At 31.4% G+C, this 17,368-nt stretch overlaps 2 long non-coding RNA genes across 4 annotated transcripts; one reads left to right on the top strand and one right to left on the bottom strand.

Moving 5' to 3' along the window:
- The first annotated feature begins 396 nt into the window (after window positions 1-396).
- On the top strand, window positions 397-14,888 carry LOC125386712. Of its 3 annotated transcripts, none has more exons than XR_007227090.1 (4): window positions 397-755; window positions 7,352-7,503; window positions 14,382-14,563; window positions 14,651-14,888. It is a non-coding gene; the product is annotated as an uncharacterized LOC125386712 (long non-coding RNA). The 3 variants fall into 3 exon arrangements; XR_007227091.1 differs by having other exon boundaries at window positions 398-755; window positions 14,444-14,563; XR_007227089.1 differs by lacking the exon at window positions 14,382-14,563 and having other exon boundaries at window positions 406-755.
- LOC125386715 lies at window positions 2,614-4,020 on the bottom strand. Its single transcript, XR_007227095.1, has 2 exons — window positions 3,889-4,020; window positions 2,614-2,665 (listed from the first exon to the last, which is right to left on the bottom strand). It is a non-coding gene; the product is annotated as an uncharacterized LOC125386715 (long non-coding RNA).
- Window positions 14,889-17,368: the final 2,480 nt, after the last annotated feature.

Genomic DNA, 17,368 nt, shown 5'->3' with positions numbered 1-17,368 from the left:
ATGCAGGTTGCTGCAGTATACTTATTATACTGTAATATGTAAATAGAGTAATCTTAACCATTGTTATCAACGGGGATCAAGCGAACTTAAAACACCGTGCACAACCAACATACTCGAGGCTGTAAGAAATATCTGTCGTAATTCAATCAAAAATGAATATTATCTATGTATTGAGTTTGAGTTAGCTTCTCGAATCACTACGTGAAATAATAAAAAATATTATTTTCATAGAATAATGTTATCTAATTAATCATTCGCCTACTATTCTAATAATTGATTCGTTATTATTTCATGCAACTCAACCCTCTGGCAACGGCATTGAAAAATCTAAACCAAATCGGAAACATAGATCATATTCACTTTTAATTTAGCTGTAAATTATAATCATAGAGATATAAGGATAGAGTGCGAGGGCGAGCTGAGAAAGCGAAAGCGAAAGCGAAAGAGAACGCTGCATAAAGGCCTCTTGTGTCCTTGTCTAATAACGCATGCTCGTTCGTATAGCAAACATATAAGTGTATAGCCAACACAAACATTGTCAGTGTCATGCCTGATTAGACAAGGACAGAAGACACTTTTATGCAGCGTTCTTTCTACTCCTATATCGCATCCACTTACACGATAATTTAAGACTATATGACTCGCGTACTCTAACTCTTTGTATATCTATGGTTATAATAGACATTTATTGCAGTCTCACAGTTGTTAGAAATTTTGAGTTTTAGGACATGTCTAAGAATCATCGAAATGGAAAGGTAGGTAGCATTTCTGCACTTCCATCAAAATTACTATTAACAAATTGAACACTTTAAACACTCCATCCATTACATAAACCTCTATTATATAATTGTGATAGTATGACATATTTTTAATCTTCTAATCTATGACCAGAGAGGAAACTTCCTTTCTGCTGTGACGTCCATATCTCATAAAAAGGTTATTTGAAAGTTAGTGGTTTTCACGTTCGTGTTCTATGTATATATGTAGCGCTTAAAGTTCTAAAACAGACAACAATTTAAATATCCGTGAAGGTCACCTTTTATGAACATTGGAAGTTATAATTTAATTTTATACAAATAAGAAATCATTCATATTATAATATTGAAATATACATCTATACAGATATTGCATACATATGTATGTATGTTAGGTTAGAAAAATTTACCAAATATCCAGCTGGACAAATTGTAAAGTACAAATTAAATAAAAAAAAAAAAAAAAAAAAAGAAAAAAAGAAAAAAAAAAGAAAGAAAAGATATGTATCTATATATATATATATGTACAGCAAATTTCCAATTAGATGAATTTTTTACTGTATATTCCAAAAACAATATGTAAAACGATTTTAATTAATATTATCATTTGTCATTTTACATCTACCTATTTACAAAGTTACTGTGGACTTGTCTAAAACCACCAGAAATGAATAACATAGAAACTTAGGACTTTACCGTGTCGCTGCTGTTAATGTAAAAAGCACACGACCACAAAGTATTAGTAATAGTAGTTGGTAATATTAGTATTGCTAACTACTATTACTAGTAATAAATATTAGTAATAATGATTATGAAAACAGTCAATCATATACATTTTGAAAATATTTAGATTTTTTTTCTTTGGTTATACTAAAATAAATTCTCTCTTATTTAAGCAAACGGCTCAAAAAATATTTGTTTAGGTATACAATATAATGTATATCTCCTATATGATTATAAAATGGTACATGTAACTTAGAAGAAACCATGTTTAGAACCTCGTATGACTGGTTACTACTTACAGACTTATTAATATGTGTAAATATTTATAGTATATTTAAGAGATTTATGGCCTAACAAAATGATAAGCCTCATTAAATAGACATAGCGACAAATGATTTCTATCAGACTGTTTTAACATTATTAAGCGAACTATTAAGAATGATATTATTTTACAATTTTCATGTATAATAAAGATTTAGAGGTCGTCTTCAAATACTTTAACAAATTACTGAGTATCCTAAATCTAACTTACAAAAGGATATTATAAAAGATGTATACCAACTTTGTCTATCTGAAATATCTCTTATTACTTTAAATAACAGAAAACAGTAAGTTATAAAATATATTTAGATTCTAAAACAGATCTAATATGATGACAATGTATTTTCTTTTATATATATATATGGTGATATCATATACAAAAGATCTTCAGAGTCCTTTCAAGATCTTTTAAGACCTTCATGTCAGTTTCATTTTTTAGTGAAATGTCTTATATTCCAATTTCATAAAATGTTGAATAATGAACATAAAAGTACTTCATTAGATTAATTGTAAAATTCAGTGTTACTAAGATTCCTTCTATCTTTCTTTACAGAAAGATTAATTTTATTAGTGTTTTTTAGATGTGTATGTGTGCATATATTGTTTATCGTAATGAGGCTTGTAATTTAGTACAACCTTTGCTTAGATAAGTACACGTTTAATATTTTAGATACAAACAGTAAATAGTGACTATTAGAAACAGCAGTGTTAGATTGTTGGCGTTATTCTTACAAGAATATTGATATTGAGACATTGTGAAAGTCTAAACCACACATATTTTTCATACCAGAAACACAATTTTTTGGCCTGCTCGAACCTTACAATTGTTATTTTTGGATGTTTTGTTGGGTAGTATATCAGTAACACTGCAAAATATAATAGAAATATTTCACAATGCAAGTAATAAATTCGACAAACTCAAATGTATGAGGAACTATTTTCAATATAATCCCTATTCTATTGAAGTCAGACATAAAAGTTATATGCCTTGACAACAGAAATTCTACAGAGCGTTTTACCTTTTCGCCTACAAAGAAACTATTACAACAAAGTATGTCTTCTTCCTAATTTTTTGTAAATAATTCTTATTCTTCTCTTATTATTTGAAACAATAAAAATGAAGTGAACAGAGTTGGAGGAATACCTTGTATAATACTTACAGCAGCTACAATATCTACATAAATTTTAAAACATTTATCCTATTTAATATTTTTTAAATTTAAGTGACACAATCTTAAACTTAATAATTGTCAATTGTATGAATTTAAAAGTTGTGTTCATGTGTTACAAAGCCTAAAAAACACAAAGAGTAACATGCAGTTTTGTAACAAAATTTTACTTGAAATTTTTTACGCAAACATTCTATGAAGATAAGAAGAACAGTACATATTTTCCTAAGACCTCTGTTATATGATTTTTTGCTGTCATATCCCAATTGGTTATAAGTTTCAAACATAATAATGATGAATGCATATAATTCTGTTCATATTCAATTGTCAGTAGTCGTTGAAATCCATGATTGTTTTCCAGATTGGGGTTAGGTTATATAAACTTTTATATGAATAATCTAATATAAAAAAAGAATATTTATATGTATCTAATGTTGATATTGATTAGATTTTATGTAATTATTCTATTATACGTATACAATTAGCGATATTTAATTTTGTTACTAAATGTATACACATATTCGTGTTTACGAGTTATATTTCTTTAAATATTTATACGCAATTATTCTTCAACCTATTTGTTATTAGAAGTAAAAATACTACTCTTATTTATGTAAAAATATCTCTAGAATCTTCAGGCGACTCTTATCTTTCTAAATGGGACTAAATGTAACATTTAAACATGATAAATTATGTATGAATTTTTTTCTAAAGCTCAAAAATTGCCTTTATTATAACGTATAGTCTAACCTATATTCTAATATTCTACATTTCTGATATTTTATTGTATTCTAATATTCTAACGTATTCTAATATTTTATAACTCTGGTATTCTCATATATTCTAATATTCTATAATTCTGGTATTTTAATATATTCTAATATTTATATAAAAGCATTGTTCTTTATTACTTAACGTACATAATATACGTCACCGTGATTCTTCAGGACTAACGTTACTCCATTAAACCAGTTGCACTACCAGCCAAATATTTATATTTATATTTAATTAATAAATAGATTTTAAATTATATTGATTGTTAAAGAGAAATCTGGTTTATTAATTTAAATTTAAATAGAAATATTATTATGAGTCTATGAACCAAAAATTTTAAGGAGAATAGATTTAAATTAAAATTTAATTAATAAATAGATTTTAAATTATATTGATTGTTAAAGAGAAATTTAGTTTATTAATTTAAATTTAAATGTGAATATTATTTGAGTTTATGAATTAAAATTTTGGGAGGAATAAATTTAAATTGATTAGATTTAATTAATAAATAGATTTTAAATTATATTAATTGTTAAATATAAATTTAATTAATAAATAGATTTGAAATTATATTAATTATTAGAAATAAATCAAATTTATTTTATTAGTTTAAATTTTAATAGAAATATTACATAAGTTTATAATTTAAATTTTGGAAAGAATAAATTTAAATTGAAATTTAATTAATAAATATATTTTAAATTATATTGATTGTTAAAGAAAAATACAGTTCAATTTAAATTTTAATAAGAATATTATTTTAGTTTATTAATAAAATTTAATCAATTTAATTTATTAATTTAAATTTCAATTAATAAAATAAATTTTAATTTAAATTATATTATTAAATAAAATTTTAAAATAATAAGTTTAATTTTTGTAAAATTGGGTTGGGGGGGAGGATAATTTTAAATTTGTTAATTTAAATTTTGATAAAATTGAAAGATTAATAAATATAATTTTAAATTTAATTAATATAAATAAATTTATAATATTAATTAAATTTTATAAAATAAATTATATAAAAATTTTTTAAATTTATCGACGGGGTATGAATCTATAAGCTTAAATTTATCCTATTATATATATATATATATATATATATATATATATATATATATATATATATATATATACGTATTTAAATATTTAAATTATAAATTGATTTTAAATTTATTTAATTTTTTAAATAAAAATATTTTAGTTATAATATTTTTTTTTTAATGAAATTTATTTTTAATATTAATATTTTAAATAATTAATATATTTTTATATAAAAATTTAAAAAATTTATTAATAGAATATAAATCTATTAATTTATATTTAATTTATTATTTAAATGTTGATAATAAAATTTTTAAAACTATAAATTTTTAAAAATATAATTATTTAGGGTATAGTTATTTAAAAAATATTTATTTATTTATTTTGGTTCATTTGTGAGAAATGTGGTTTTATATAAAAATTTTAAAAATTCATCGATAGGGCATGAGCCTATTAGCTTGAACTTAGCTTATTATATAAATGTTAATTTAAATAATTTTAATAATTTAAAAATTTAAAAAATATTATTTTTATAATTTATTAAAAATATATTAATTATTTTTTTATTTAATACTAAAATTTCAAGAATTATTAAAAGTATATAAATTTATTAATGTAAATATTTATTAAAAATAAAAAAATTTTTTAAATATGTTGTTAGTGTTTATAATTTGTTTAAAGAATTATATTAATTTTGATTAAATTTTAAGTAAAAAATTTATAAATTCGTTATAGAGTATAAATATATTGATTTTAATTTAATTTATTATATTTATATAAATAATATTATTCTTTATTTAAGTTAAAAATATTTAATATAATTTAATTAAAATATTAAAATTAAATTAAAATAAATATATAATATTTAAAAATTAATAACTAAAATTAATAAAATGTAAATTATTAATAAATTATTATGATTTTCTTTTTTTTTTTTTTTTTAAGAAAAAAAGTGGAAATTTAATAAAATTTAAATATTTAAAAATTTGCTTGAATATATATATATATATATATATATTGTATTAAACAATAGTAATAATAATATGATATTTTATAAAAATATTTAATATTCTTTTAAAAAAATATTTTTATAAAAAATATATTTTTTATAAATATTATTTTTATAAATAATATATTTTTAAAAAATTTAATATTTAAAAATATATATATAAAAAAATGATGTTTTTATAAAAAATGCATTATTTTTTTTTAAAAATAGATTATCTTATATATAAGTATATATTAACATATAATTATTAATTATAAATATAAATAAAATATACTTTTAATATAAATATTTATATTATATAAAAATTTATATATATTTTAAAATTTAAACAAAAAAAATATATTATATAATTATTTATATAAATATTATTGTTTATGTAAAACATTATTATTTAATAATCTTTAAATATATAATTATTTTAGAAAATATATTGGAAAACATAAATATATAATTATTTCTGTATTCATAAAATATATTATACATTTATATATATATATATATGTCGGGTTGAAGTGAGGATTATGGAGAGGGGCGTTTAATGAATTCTCATTAGAATTAGCCATTGCTGTGATACAATGAAGAGATTATTAGCACAGGCTTATTAACAAGATTAGGTACTCGTAGCACTAGTGATAATGACCGATATCGTATAGTTTTTCCGTCGTTTTACATGTTATGAAATAACTATGCTAATATAATAATCCATGCTTTTATTGATTTTCTCTATCGCTATACCTGCATCTTGGTGGAGGGGAGCTTTCTCTGGAGGCAGTTTGAAAGAAGGGATAGAGTTAGATTCTTTTTACCTAAAAATTTGATTTGTCTGCAGGAACATTTTAGACATATTTTTTTTTATTTTGTTTGCCAATCTTCTCTTTTTGTCGTAAGAATAGTTGTATTTTAGATTGTTTATTTTGGATAGTACGTAGCTTTTGCCTCGTTGTAGCTCGTTGTAGCTCGTTGTAGCTCGTTGTAGCTCGCTTTCACAGTCAAGGCGCTATTTTAGAAGGGTACTCCAACAGCTAAAACGATTCCCTTCAACATTCGTAGCAGTATTTCTAATTTCCTATGCTATGAGTTTTTTGTAAGGATAATTGACGGATTTTAACGGTCCGAACGGTCGAGCGCCCCTTACCCCTCGGCCAATAATATCTATGCATGGCATTCATCCAGGTATCGTTCACGCTCTTCCAGCGAAGGATCGCCCCACTTGGGGCGTATTCGCGCAGTAAACGCCATCCTGCGGGCGAATATGCCGTTTGACGATTTTCTTGAAAACCAATCAGCGTGCGTATTTGGGGTCATTCGTTTTGAGCCTTGTTGGAGTCTCACTGGACGCTCGCACTTGGGTCTAACACGTTCGAGTTTAACAACGGTATTGGTAGTCTCGTTCGAGTAGTTCAATCGCGAACATGTAGCATCGAGTCAGTTTCCGTGCCTTCGTATCGCTAAACGTGGACTAAACAACCGTTTCAATTTCTCAGTGCTCTTCAAGCGCTCGTGCAGGTGAAATCGTTTCGTCAGTCGTAATGATCAGTTGATACTTTTCTGAACAGGTTTCCTCGGTGCGTCAATATCTTCAAGAATTCGTGGACATGGCTGCAAGCGTTAGTGGAGAGGACAGAGTCGTTCTATCAGGCGTAACGATCAGTGGACAGTCCTGTGCGAAATCTTCAGTTGCGAACAGTATCTCCAAGCATCGATGAAGGTAAGTATCGTTTTAGCGAGCGAACGATTAGTAAACCGTCTCGTGCGGGTCTTTCAAATGCGTGCGGCATCGACACGCGTGTATCGTTAATCATTCGCATCGTCGTACGATAATTCAGTCGCATTCGTTCAGTCGTAAATCGCGTCGCGGCATTCGCTTCAGTTGTATTCGTAAATTTCGTTTTAATCGTCGAAAACAATTTGAAACATTCTCATCGTTTGTTCTTCGATATTTCTTTTTTCCAATTTTAACTTTGTCAATTGTTCTACGCGCATTAAAGCTGTTACCCAAGATTAATTCGGCGGGGAACAAGTTAGAGAGCGCGGTATCGTCGTTATCAGACACACGCGCACGTTAGACGTATCGTTGTTTCTTTAACCGATTGAGTAGCAAACAGCGTGATCGGGCTGTTTAGATTTTGTGTCGAAAAGTCCCAGTACATTTGAACTCTACGGACGACTAACGGTATTTTGTATTTCATTGTTATCTTGATGATTTTTATTGAACAAAACTTGAAATATTTATAAACTAATAGTACGCGTATATAAATATATAGATGTATTTCGTAAGAGTAACAAATATGACGAGCGCTATTGTGCCGCTTGTTTCTCTTCGCAATCGATTAAGAGGCTATCGTGCCGTTCGGCACGTTTCGACCCTGGTTTTTCAAAGACCCCTGGGGCTCAAACGGTTAAATTATGTCAATATTATCTGCAAATAATTATTTTTCTATTTACTCTATATGATTTTCGAAACATTAAAAGATTATTATTACTCGACTACTTCAATATTGATTACGATATTTTTTTAATTGCGGTTAAAAACTTGTCACTACTGGTGTGAGAGACTGTAAAATTGATTCGAAATAGTATTTTACAGAGTAACCGATGAAACCGATGAGTTAGATATTTATATAATAAAAAGTTATTTCTATTTCTGAATTTTCTTTCTGGATATTTCTTTTAAATACCATTTTAAGTAGTTGTTGTTTTACAGTACGAATAAAATATTTTAAATATGTAGTAAAAAATAAACTATCTTTATTTTCACAACGCGGTACATAAAATAAAGTATTTTATCTTTGTATTGTAAATAGTATTGTGTTTAAAATGTTTCTTAACAATGAAAATAGATTAAGCAGAAGGTTAATATCAGGATGCGAGAATCCAAAATATTTGGAAATTAAATTCATGTTCTTTTTAACCCTGCTGCGCGCTCTTCGGGTCTCTTTGTTCTTACTGCTCTCCTTTCTTTCTCTAAGAACTTTTGTATTCTTTAAACGTATAGAGCAAAATTTTGTCCGACCGTTGAAACCGACATATTTGAGAAAAAGACGTGCGATCATAGAAAATCTAGGGAACGCACTGATACAAAATTATATTATAAGATGGTAATATGACCCGCGTAGGAAAGCTGCGAAAGAAATAGCAGAGAATGTTATAAATACATTGGAACATTTCAAAGAGAAAATAAGAGTTTGTAAAAATTTCACTAATGCCAAAATTTTGTTTGCGATAATAGAATGTACCGGTTCTTTGCAATGAAAATTATTATGAAGGATATAAGTAACATATTACTACATTTCCCCGGTCCTTACTTAGAAGATAAAACAAACGAAAACGAATCTTTGTATGCAAAGGTAATTTTCTTCTTCAAACTCTTACCGAATAATTTAGTTGAATTGAAGACCGCAGCAGGGTGTTAAGTAACATGCATTATTCAAAGTTTTCATCGCTTGGATTACTCTTATATGGGCAAACATGCAATCCATTTCCTTTTTTTTTTTTTATTCTTTTTTTTATTCTTTTTTTTTATATTTATATTTAATTTGCACTTTACAATTTGTCCAGCTGGACATTTGTTAAATTTTTCTAACTTTATCCGAGTTTGACTATTTTATTTCTGTAGCGAGGTCAGTGGGGTGTTTTCTTTTTATTCTTCTTTTTACGAGAGTTTTGCTCGCTTCAGCAGCTAGCTGGTTTGGATGTATTGCCGTTATTTCCTTGTGTTTTTCTTTTTAAGTACTTGCCGATTTCTTCTTTGACCATTGGTATTTACGTACAACTCTCGATTCCAACTGACGATTCTCTCCCCTCGGTTACAACTCAACTATTTTCTTGATCCGATTCGTTTCTTTTCGTCATCCATCAATATCTCTACTACGCGCGCGTTCGTTACGCGTCCGCCACCGTTGCTACCTACGCCTTCTTCCAATATTACAAAAAATGTCCTATAAGGAAGAACCTTACGGATATCGATGGCTGATTAGGCCTGTCGGCACTTGCGCCTCGGTGATGTTTGGACCGCCGTTGGAAAGTTTTGTTGCCGAGTGCCGCTAAGCCCTATTCGAGTTTTCCGACCGTTTCTGCTTGTTGGCATTTGCTCTTCGTCGCCGACATTGTCTCTATGTCGGCGATCTTTCCGCGTTACTATAATAGAGACCAAAGAAGCCGTTCTACAGTGTCACCTAACTAGTACAGTGTCACGTAAAATTTATGATAAAGAAGGAGTAACGTAATTTGACCGTGTTTTTTAAATTTTGTAGGCTTTTATTCACGAGAACGATTAAGTATAATATTACAATGAAGTTCAAATCACGGCCAAACTGTACACAAGACTAGACTCGAGACTAAAAAAAGACTCTTCTTGGTCGAATGATTGCAGTTTTTACAGGCTGCTGCGTTTGTCGGTGTTGAGGGACAAGGGACGGATCCTAATTGCCCTACGTAATGGGTGGCAAATGTAATGTTGGGCCATGTGCAAAGGTCAATTCAAAACCTTAACGGTCCGCTGTCAGGTAGTATGGAATGACGTGGATTTGACGATTTATGATCGTTGTCAGAACAGCCGTTCGTGAATGTTAATATTTTGCTGTTGGTAGTTATACGCAATGCAGTGAAACTAAATAATTTCAAAATTGAAGTAGGCGAGAAAATTAGAGTATTATGATGGTGCAGGTCGAAAGGGCCTGATTTCCTATACAAAAATAAGTCGATGATGAAGTGACAATTTTTAACACAAGACTTGGTTTTCCAGAAAATCAATTACGAAGTTCCGTCCACTTGACTCGCTACTTTTTAAGTATACGCGTACCTATATGACGGAACTTCACAATCCATTGTGTGGGAAACGAAGCCAGGAAAAATGTTATGTATCTGTATGCACGTCTAAAAAAAATACCATTTATCCTCATAGATACATGTATGTTTTCTTAAATATTTTGTCTATTGTGATAACATGAAATAACAGAGCTGATTACTTCAGCCAACGCTCATACCGCGTTGAAAGTACTCGTTCTCGTCCATATGTGAAATCGTTAAACAAAATCATTACCGTAAAATATAATTGACGACTTAAATAATTTTTAGACTTTTTTGTTTTTCAAGTATTAGTGAATATTAGTCCTGCTTACTTAGAAAACTGCACGTGCGCATACAGTGTTTCTATGAATTTTGAGAATTTGTTATTATTATGATCTTTTATTTTACTTTTTATTTCTTTTGCGAGTTTGTTTAGATGTTCTCCTTACTTAGAAATATGCACGATGGGCAGTTTATAGGTTGGCCTGTGCTGGCGCGGTTGGCTAAGTATTAATAAGATATGGTCGTATACATGAAGAAAATATCTTTTTAGCATTAAACGATTATCACCATATGTTGTATCATTCTCGCATACATGCTTACTTATATATTACTTTGTTTATACTTTCCGATAATGTTATATGTATTCAAAATTGGGAATTGGAGAATGTGCAAGTATTATACATACGTACGTCGTTTGAGAGAGTGCAAAAATACATGTGCCAAAAATTGTGACACAAACCGAAGGGCGATGATTCCCTGCGCGTGGCGAAAATGAAGTCGAAAATGTAAAATGACATTTTTCGCTTTGTTTTCGCGAAAGTCAATTATGAAGTTGCCTCTACTTAACTTCACAGTCCATTTTCTTGAAAACGAAACCGGGCATGATTTTACATATCTCTTTTATCCTCTTACATAATTGTACGACGTAAAAGCTTTTTATTCAGTAATATTATATACCAAAATTGATTACTTCAACTAACGCTCATACCGAGCTGAATGCATTCTTTCTCGTCAGAGTGCTGGGAACCCCCCAAGCAGGTCGGTCCTCACTGGAAAAAAATACCAGGCGCAAGGCCTGTTAGTGAGTTTGCCAATTTATACAGTAAAACTCAATAACGAAAAGTGATAAATAATGCTCACTATAAAAACAATCAAGAAAATAAGAGAAGGAAAGAAACAACCAAAAGAAAAATATAGCAAAAGTGAATCAGGAACTTTCTTGGCAATACAAGCTTTGGCACCCAAAGGACGCGGAAACTCAACCGCCCACCAAACCTGTTGAACAGGAATAACAGGGCACAAAGTAGCCAGGAAAGTGTAAGCAAAAAGGAAAGCACGACAGGAGACGCGGACCGCGAATGAAACGAAACCATAAATTCAGCAGATGGCTCCCCATTATCGGCAATACGAACGAAAAATAGGTTCAGCGTATTGCAATCGTAAGAGTCCTGCCTATCTCGGATACAGCAACACCCTCAAATAGGAACAATAAAAGAAACCACTATAATAAGGAAAAAGAACGGAAGCCTACGGAAGAAAGCAAGTAGGAATACGGCCTCTCAGGAAATCACATGTCCGAAAGAGAATAAAGAATGGATCGAGAGAGAGATATACTATCATCAACGAAAACCTCAACGTCCCAGGCGTAGCCCAGCGAAATGGACAATGAATTTCCAGCGGCAACGCTACCGAGAAGTCAGACACAACCCAGGGAGGCCACCAGCCTCTACAACAAAGAACGCTGACACCACTGCCCCCCACAAATAGAGACAAATCGCCTCCAACATACATTACCAATCAAGACCAGAAGGAGACAGTAAAACTCTTTGAAGAGACTCTAAACACAAATTCATTCCATATTAAACGGATACACACAGATAAACATGTGCTATTCCTACGAAGTATGCCAGTCTTTAACAAAGCGAAAGAAATCGTAATTGCAACTAAGACAGCGTTTACGCATATACACCCAAATCAAAGAAGTACCACACGGTCTTACTAAAGGGTCTAAACAATAGTTTCTCCGAGTCAGAGATACTCGCAGAGTTACAAGCACTACAGATGTCTGACGTACAATTGACAAAATATTGGTGCTTCTCAATAAAAAGATCAATAGAGAACAATGAATTGCTTCCAATTTACATAATCCAAGTATCCCCACAAAGCAATATTAGTTACCTACTAAAATTGAACCGTCTAAATTACTTTAGGGTAAATTGGATAAAGTCAGAAAAAATGACATAACGCAATGTCACAAATGCAAACTGCACGGAGCCGCACGGTCCAAGCGAGTGCAAACTTTGCAAAAAACTTTGCGAGAATATCATCAAATGCAAAGAATCAACAATTTGCGTTACTCAAATAAGCCGCAAATTCGCCCCGTAGTCAAATTTCTTAGCCATCCTAAGACAAGGAATAAGCCGAAACCAAGTCTCTGAAAACCAATCACATCGAACAAATTTATTACCACGCGTAATGCAAAATCCAAATCCAATTAAAACCATATCCGTAACAAACCATACCGTAATAAACTTATCGAAGACTTCAAAAAAAGCATATTCAAAGCCCTAAATGAACAACAAACACAATTGAACTAAAATAATCATTAAGAACGCACGAAGAATGGATTGACTCTTGCCCAAAAGAAGGTTCATACCTAAACATATGCCTTGGAGACACACAATTACAATTCCCTAATTTACGGGCAAATAACAGGCTCAAAACTATAGACTACGAATGCGACCATAACGCTCCCGTATTACAGATAAATAAAAATACATCTGACTTCCTAACCCTAGAAACACAGAGTGACGAACCCAGGTGCGAGTACAAAAAAATAAACTAGAAAAAATTACAAAATCAGCTCGAAAAGTACTGCGACCTAAGTATCCACAACAATGTCAACCTAACCAAGAGGCAAATCGTCTCATTTATAGACAAAATAAAAAAACTTATACAAACCGCTCTTCAAGAATCCGTACTAATAATAAAGTAAGAAAGTCGGCTTTCGAGCCCTATACCTATAATAAAAAAAAAAAAAAATTACGAGACAAAAGCTTGATACCATCCAATATTAACAATCTAAAATAAAACTATTCCTACGATCAAAAAGAAGATTCAGAATAATTAAAGTACCTTTTGCACAAAATAAAGTTGTGTCAAAACAAGAATTCGCAAACATTATAAATCAACAGTGGGCAAACAAAATAAAAAATATCTCTAAAAAGGACTCTGCTAGCATGTCCCACAGAGGAATCAAATTTTTACATCAAAAGAATCAAACTCTACCCCATCTCTCAAATTGCCTTCAGACGAGAATGATTCCATTATGCGCGGTATGAACGTTAGCTGAAATAAGTGATTTATTTGCTTTTAATGTACAAAAAAAGAATATTTGAAAAAATGTATGCAAGAATGAGTGTTATATATGGTATTAGTCATGTAATACTATAACATTTCTATTTCCTCATGTTTAGATTATAGATTATTGAAAATAGATTATTAAGGGAAGTAAAAAGGATTGGAAAAACAAAAAGGTGTTTTGTTTTTCACCACGCGGAGTTACCAAGCGGTCACCTATTTAAGTACTATCCGTGTCTGGCGCTGCTTAACTTTCGTGATCGGATGAGAACGAGTGCTTTTTTTCTATATAACATTTATTGACCAGTAGATGAGAATTACATTTGTATGTTGTTCACAATAAACAATGGACTTCGAGTGCGGGCTGGCTTAGGCAAAAGTACCGATACGTGACGATACGACATAACCATACAATGTTTTGTGTCGGAATTACAGTTTTTACCGGTTGCAGTTTACCAGTTTGAATCGGCGTCCTTGATCGATAGTTATTTTCGAAGGTACGCCGAAACGAGCTATTCGTGTAGAGAGGAGAACCGAGGCAACGGTTGTCGCTTCCATATCAACGATGGGAATGGCTTCGGACCAACGCGAAAAACGGTCGATACACGTTAGACAATGTCGGTATCCTTGTGAATATTGCATCGCGATAATGTCTATGTGTATGTGCTTGAACCGGCCTGCTGAAGTTTCGAACGTTCCGACAGGTGAGAATACGTGCCTGGTGACATTGCATCGTTGACACGGGATACATTGTCGTGCCCAAGTCCGGCAATCTTTATTTACGGACGGTCAAATGAAACGCGACGTCACCAATTTTTGCGTGGCACGTATCTCTGGATGGGAAAGTCCGTGGAGCGAATTAAACACGTCGCGCCGCAAGGATTTCGGTACGTACCATCGTACAATGTCGCCTGATATGTCGCAATAAATTTCTACCTATAATTCTAATGGTAAAAAATTAATTCCTTCACCAAGCTTAGCGTAAATTAGTGTTGTAGTTACGATGAACGTCTTGAAAAATATGTCTAACCTATTACCGTGAATTTTCTTAACGACCTTGTCAATTATTATCTCATAATAAGATGTTTTGACTGGATGTATTCGATATGGTTCTAACCATTCGGTATCCCTTTTGTCTTTCTTATGATCGTTGTGAATTAGTACAAAGTCTCCTTCTTTGAAAATTGTTTGAGTTCGCACGACCTTTTTTTTTGATCTCGAGCGTATCGTTTCTCGCTACGTATTAGTGTTTGTCTCGTAAACTTCAAATATTAGTTCAACTTTTTTTGTCATGGAAAAGACATATCATTACACGTTAGGTAGTGGTTTCTGCAATCGCGGAAGGTAAATTAGCTTTTCTTCCGAACGTTAATTCAAAAGGGATAAATTCTGTTCCTACGTGAAGTGCTGTATTATACCCTAAACATATAACATTGAGTATCTCATCCCATTCTTTATCATCGTTATCTCGTAGGCTAGTATAAATTAGATCTTTAACTACTGTGTGAGTACGTTCTAATGATCCGTTGGATCGAGGGTGAAAGTTAGTCGTCTTGATATGTTTAATCTTAAAAGCTTCGTCAAATTTCGTTATGAGCTCGCTAATAAAATTCTGTCCTTGGTCAGTAAGGATTGTCTTGGGAGCAGAGAATATATAAATGTAAGATTGTTTATCTCTCGGGGTAATTCAGGTGACCGATTCTGAAATCTGAAAATGGAGTTTATTGTGAAAATACTTAAATAAAATACAGGAGTAAACAATAATTAATAATTAACAACAATTAATAACAGTAATAATTAAATAAACAGGAACCAATTAATAACATTAAACAATAAATAACAAGTTCTGTGCAATGTCTAGCTGAAAATCGAGAATCGATTTTCAACCTCCTGAGCTGCCGATCTTTCTCCGTCAATCTTCAATGTTTTAAATAATTACTCCTTCTTCTGTAATCTTGATTATCTCTGATGTTGCTCTCTGTCCGTCCGTTTGGGAAATGAATGTAAAACAAAGAAAGTCGCTCTATCCGTGAAAGAAAAGAAGTCGTGCTGTCCGTAAACCGAGAGAGTTCCTATCACACTTGAACTCTAGGGAGTTTATATAAATATAATGATTTAATTGCGTTAATAATGGATTCGCTTTGTTGTGTCTTCAGTGGAACTAGCGTCAAGTATTTCGTCAGTTCGTCGTGAATTGATAGGATAAATTGGTTTCCTTATTCTTTGTCGTTGGTCGTATAGTGTCCATGGCTATTTTGTCGTTGGGGTTTAAAGGCGTGTCTGAAATTACTGGTTCTTCCTTAGGTCGTATTCTAACTAGTTTTTCTTTTTGGCAAACGTCACAATTTTGAATGAGATCTTCGATTCTACTTATTAAATTTTGGATCTTACATCGTTCTTTGATTCTTTGGTATATCTTTTGGATTCCTAAATGTCCTATCGTACCGTTATGATTTTCCTGAATTATTTTTTCTATCTCTTCCTCGGTTAATTCCTGGATTGGGTCCCATGCAAAAATGACAGGGTATCGGGTATCATTGAAACATAGAAGCATATGTTTGATCTGGTTCTTTTCTAATTCTGCAAACGTGTTGTCTCCTATACCTACTTTTTTGTTATTTCGTAATATGTTGTCGATTTTCCGTAACCATATTGCCTCGTCGAACTCTTCTAATTCTGTTTTAGTTAATTGATAGAAAGATTGATCGTTAGGTTTCATTTCTAATCGTTTTGGGATTTCTTTTTCCATTCCGTAAAATGTTGTAAGAAATCTAAGACTACTGTTCCTTCAGGGGTTTCTACTTTTTGAATCGCATGAATTCTAGATGAACTATCTGCGACTGGGTTTTCTTTGCCTTTAACGTGTTCGATTGTGTATTCATACTCTTCTATCTGTAGCGAGGCACGAGACAGAAACCGTTGGGAAGTTTGCTGTCGAGTGCCGCTACAGTACCCCCTTACCAGTGACAACGTTACAATTTTTTTACCAAATGTCGGGGTTGATTCCGCATTCGGCGACTTTTAACGCCTAGCCGAAACCTGCCTGAAACCAATCGGGAAATCGGACTCTACGCCCTGATCACGTAACGCGTCTATTCCGAGCGTTTTCTTCGTTCGTCCGGTTGTTGTCGGCTACATCGCTTTCGTCGCGGGCGTTCATTTGATCGGTGTTTTGTTCGTACCGAAGCCTCATCGGAATCGACACGTTACGAGTCTCGGCGGTTCTTTGTTCGAGGTCCTCCGGTACGATAAAAGCGGGCTTTAAGCGGTCTATGGAGACCGTCACGTCGCGATTATTTATCTTTAACGTGTAATTTTTTTCGCCTCTTTGGATTATCTTAAATGGCCCGTCATAAGGCGGCTGTAAGGGACCTCCGATCGCGTCGTGGCGCAAGAATACGTACGGCGAAGATTCTAACTCG

Source organism: Bombus terrestris, chromosome 17 (assembly GCF_910591885.1).
Source record: "Bombus terrestris chromosome 17, iyBomTerr1.2, whole genome shotgun sequence".
Classification (NCBI taxonomy): Eukaryota; Metazoa; Arthropoda; class Insecta; order Hymenoptera; family Apidae; genus Bombus; species Bombus terrestris.
The sequence above is the reverse complement of the archived record's forward strand: the minus strand, read 5'-3'. Positions and strand labels throughout refer to the sequence as shown.